Source organism: Macadamia integrifolia, chromosome 14 (assembly GCF_013358625.1).
Source record: "Macadamia integrifolia cultivar HAES 741 chromosome 14, SCU_Mint_v3, whole genome shotgun sequence".
NCBI lineage: Eukaryota > Viridiplantae > Streptophyta > Magnoliopsida > Proteales > Proteaceae > Macadamia > Macadamia integrifolia.
The window spans coordinates 18,963,854-18,969,568 of NC_056570.1; positions in this window are offsets into that span (position 1 = coordinate 18,963,854).

Here is a 5,715-nt window from a genome sequence, read left to right on the forward strand (position 1 = left end):
GTGACGTGCATGAGCCTCGAGATCGAAACTGAGTGGATTAATTGGTGGCCTTATTTGAACCTTAACACAAGCAGAGATCAACAAGGTGAGGGATGGTTGTTTAATTATTATAGAATTTTTCACATGTGTAGATTTAATATGCTTAATTATATTGCTCACGTGATGATGGTGATTATCATATGTTACATTCTTATATATTTCATACAAACTATTCATTTATATGTATGATGGGATCCGGTGTGGCCGAGGTGGTACCAGTACCGTGATTGTCATGTGTTTAGTTGTGTGTGTGAGACGGAATCCGACATGGCTGAGGTGGTACCGGTGCCGTGATTACCGTGTGTATGTCGCATTCATGCATTGATTATGTGTATTAGAGTTAGTTGTAGACATGTGTTACACCTTGTGGCCAAGGTCTCGTTGGTATCGTGTAACCCAGGACTGTATTTGGAAATGGATACGCTTCATGGCCGATGATTGGTACCGGTGTCATGTAGTCGATACTCAACTGTGATATGTATGCTAGATTAGGTAAATGATCTCAGGTTTCACTTTGTGGCTAAGGTCTCACTGGTATCGTGTACCCAGGACTGTATTTGGAGATGGATTACACTTTGTGGTCGAGGTCTTACTGGTATCGTATAATTCATACTAACTGTATCACTATGAAGGCATGTAGTGTATATGTGATTAAGTATCACTCCCTATGCTACGAACCCTTGCCAACAAAGGTTGAGATGTTGGATAAACCATTGTGGTATGTTCGATGTGCCTTTTCAGAATGCCACACCCGTCATATGATGTGATTATAGCCGGAGGCAAGAACCTATCTGGCATGGCCGATGTGTTACTGGGGCCATGTCTACCAGGAGGAGGTTATTAGGGGTTTGCTGGGTGGCCCATGGACGCATATGGGAATCGACAGGCTTCTATTCACGACTAGGGTTTGTATCCTTGCATAGTCAATGGCAGTTCCGAGACGAAGGATGCGGCCTAATACGCCGCAGTAGCATTTATTAGACTTAGTTTGTACTGTTAGGTGGATAATAAATAAATGAACTGCATCACGAGCATCATGGACTATGTGTTTAATTTTCATAATCATGCATCATAAATTATTACTGCTATTGTCTTGCTTAGAGGTGCTTAACCCCACCCCTCACTGAGAGAGTTGGAAAGCTCACCCCACCTATACACACTTTTTAGATGATGGTGCAGGTACGTTCGTGGCTATGGCTAGTGACTCTTTTTCCTCCGGACCTAAGTACGGAGTGAGCAACTGGTAGATGCTGGAAGAGGAGCATGGCCAGGACTGTGCTTGTGACTTTTGTGCATACGCATTGCCATGAGGTGTTCGGCGTATTTTTAATTATATTGATACAGGTCTGTGTATATTATGTTTTAAACTTGATATACGTAAGTCTTAAAGGATTGTAAACAGAATAACTTGGTTATCGATATTATGAATATCATTAGATAATTTTCCCATTTATATCTGATGATTTCGCTATTATACTCTGATTCCGCTGCTTTTGGTTGGTTGTGATGTGAGATTGTGAAATGTTAAGGTACTACTATCAGCGATCCTGGTAGGTTTGTAAGACAGGTACGTGTCTTACTCACACCGCCGGTATTCCTAATGGTAATTTGGGTCTACTGGAATTGGGGTGTGACAATAACCATAATTAACATGTTTAACCACCCAATTTACAAGGATTGCAGCTGGTGATTGACGTGATGGAATTCTTTTCTATTCCTATCAAGAGGTATGTTAAAATTTCTCAAGTCTTTAAATAAAGGCATTGTCTAAATGATAATTCTATAGGTTTATTTAGAAGTTTACTCCTTTTAATTTCCAAAAAGTTCTTTAATAGGGGTATGAAAGGGTTTTCAAAAATAATTTGAAAGTGTATCAAACAGCTTAGGGTTCTTTATCACTCCAATTCTACTTTAAAAATTATCGAAAAGCACAAAAATGTGCTTCAAATGCAACCAATTGAAGCTTATCTCTGAAGATGGTGACTACTCTGTGGATCTCATTGCAAAAATGGGATCCAAATCTAATGGAACCGTGGAAATGCTTCTTGCTGAACTTGACTCAATAGGATCAATTGATGGTGAATTTAGAATTTCACACTTCCAGCAACTTGAGAAGATATTGATAATTTCTACTGTCAAAAGATTAGGTTATGCTAATCAAGCTCTAGCATGAAATAGGTTTATTGATTTTCACACGGCCTTTGATGGAGAAATAAAGAAAGAGACTATGAGAAGACATAGGGACTATCTTGGGACTATGAACAGACCCATAAACAGTATCTACTGTTAAGGTAGGAATTTCAATTCCTTTCAAGACCTTAAACCTAAACCCTAGACTATGTTGCTGCTATAAATCCCATTTCTTTTAAGTACATTGGGCATGGGTTGCAGTTCAATCTAATGAACACTTCATGTTTAGTTGATGTTGAGTTTTGGTTATACCCAAAAACCATTGGTACCATTTGGTTATGTGATTCGATTGATCTTCTTAGATGGTTTGGTCATGTTAAGCTTCTCACTCTGGTTTCCGACTCTTGGCAAGTAACTATTTTCTTCTCTACATGTTCCCTCTCCTCCTTTCTGATTCACATGTAACTTACCACTCTAACTCCTTTGGTTTCTTTACTTCTTGGTTATAATATATTATGAAGAATCTGATAATTTCAAAAGAAATGGGGGACAATTTGAATCCTCCACTATATGATCTCTAGCACTTAAAACTGAAAAAGAGCAAACCAGTAGCGAGGATATATGAAGAATTTCTTAATAGCTTGTTGCTGAGATCTCACCTAAAGGCTTTATTTCTGTCAATGGAGTGAATGACTTTACCATGGGGATTGTGCAGGTATTAAAATTCTCTTCCTTTGTATCTTTTATTCGCCAACTAACTTGTATGGAACTCATCACAGAAAAATTGTTTGAGGTTATATATTTTACATGTTGCTTTGTGCTATAACCCTTTGTTTTCTTTCATGCAATATATGAAGAGCATGGATCATCCTCCACTATGAATCTTAAAGTAAGCTTAGATTGATCCAATAAGAACTGACCAAGTTATAATGAATTCTTGATATATTATATATAAATTTAGCCTATGATTTTAGTGGTTTCAAAAAAAAAATATTAGGGTAATGCTGACTGATGTTTTCCAAATCATGTTGATAAATTTTATACAATTTCTCAGAATAAGTTGTGGAAAGTGGTTCACTATATAGGATCTTGGGCATTTAAGCATTAAGGTTGGGGTGAGGATTTCTAACGATTTATAATGCGAGGTTTAAGAATTTCTGTTGTCAAGATAAATGAGCAGAATTTTGGTGCTTGGCACAGACTCCCTAACTTTTCTTTATTGATTGAAAAAAAAAAAGAGTAAATAAAATAGACTAGATTATATTTTTCTGAGCAGGAATCTTGAACTCTAGTCATTTTCAGTCATGGAATTTTTTTACTCTTGAAGAAGCACATCTCCTACTGGCAGTACCCTGTTTTTGGGTAATTTTTTACAGACTTGATTTCTGGAAATTAGTCTGAATCTGACCATTAGATTCAGTTGATTTTCTAGGGCCTTATGGCCCTCACTTGGAAGGTCCTTCAACTCAATTTAGAGGCAATCTTTCTCTTGGATTGACTGCAATTTTAAATCACCTAAAAAAGAAGCATGTGAGACTGATACAGATCATCAGCAAGAAAGGTACTTTAAAAAGTGCCAACAAACACAATTGTTTCTTTTATTTTGGCTACTTCTTATTGGCTGAAAACTATCCAAAGACCAATATAATTCAACCTTTGTTGCTTTTAGGAAAGCGTTGTAAGGGTTAGATGATATTATGAATAAAACTTGGCTTTTGCTACATTCATTCTGTGAGATTCAAATGTTTGTCAGATGCAGTACTTGTAGTGAAATACCTTTAATGGCCGGTGAGACTCCAGTCATAACTGTTTCTTATTCATTCTTCTCCTCCATTAATATTCAAGTAAATGTTCTATTCTTTACAGTCTTTAAATTTATTAAAACTCTTCAATTTTTTATCAATGCACCTCGGATGATATCGTGGCCACATTTGAGATGATTATTATAACATATAACTTGCATGGAGATTACCAAATTGCTAATGGTTATGAGCATGACAAAGCCAAAGAAGCTCTTAAGGTAACTTTTGTTTTTTTAACTTTTTTATTTTGAATTCTTGTTCTGCGTCCAGAAAAAGTGAAAGACAAAATCCTGCAGTTATGGCTTGCGTGTTCTCCAACCTTGATAGTACATGGATCTGCCATGGGCTACTGCTTTGGTGGTGCATCTAGCAAGATCTGAATGTTTCATCGTTTCCTTAATGGTAAAAATAATAAAATAAAATAAAATATTCTTATTTTGCATGACTTTGGCCCAAGTCAGCATCTTAACTACTCCTGTTACAAGAAGAAAAGTCCTAAATGGGACTTACAGTTGAGTTCGCCGCTGACATTTAATAAGTGTCCAACCTGAAGATCCCATCTTTATCCAAGCATTGGAATGGCAGTGTCATCCCGCCATTGTATGCAATTTAAGGGACTAACCCATAAGAAAGTTGGGTGGGTGCCCTGCCCACAAAACCTTCTCCCATTTCTTTTCTTAATCTCTTCTCTGTAAAAAATTTGGATGGTTCTGAGCAATATTCATTATCATGTATAAACTCTACATTCTTGTAGCCACATAATGATGGGTTAAAACTGCTTAAGGGATTTGAGGGATCTGTAATCAGTAACTTCCAACTTCCAGCCTTTACTAATTTTATTAAACACTAACCATTCTATTATGTTTTGAGAATTTTGTCCCTGAAAACTGCAGGAGCATAGAAACAAATTTATCAACCAGGAGGACTTTATTTTCCTATATAGGTATGGGATAAATAAAGTGAGGATACCAGTTGGTTGGTGGATTGCCCGGGATCCAAATCCTCCACCATCACCTTTTATTGGGGGTTCTCTTGCAGCCCTCGATAATTATTCTCATGGCACAATAGATCTTGTTCCAATATTGTTTTAAATATTTTAAGCATCAAAATTCGTGACCTTTACTTTTCGGTGTGGTATACTTGCAAAACCTTTGGTGCAGGATGTATGACATAAGGTGCATAATTGACCTTCATGCATTTCCAAGATGGAATAGAACATATTGCCAGTAGAGATGGTTCAATAGACTACGGAACATAGTGCCTGTAGAAATTGTTTAATAGACTACTAGCCCACATCTCCAGATTACATTTCATAGAGCCTAGATGTTATATTTTTTTGGGTTACAGGTACTTCATATCAGACCTTTATAAGCACCATGATATAAGATCATGATAGAAGTTGATGGAAACTCTAATGTTCACTCATAAAATATATTACAAGGATTCAAATGAATTTAGATCAAAGCAATATATTTGATATGGAAAAAAAAAGGATGAGAATTGGATGTAGGATATATGATAAGGGTTTCAACTAGGATTTTGATTAAGTCAGGAAAACATAAGCCATTTCCAGCTGTTAGTTTCTCTTGAAATATACTTGCTAATCAGTTTGATCTAAATCATACACCCCACAGGAAACACTAACCCAAGAACAAAAAACAAAAAAGAGGGGAGCGTAAGGGTAATAGGTCTTACCCTCAATGTATACCCATTTACCTGTCTAAGTGAGGCAATTAAGAATTTT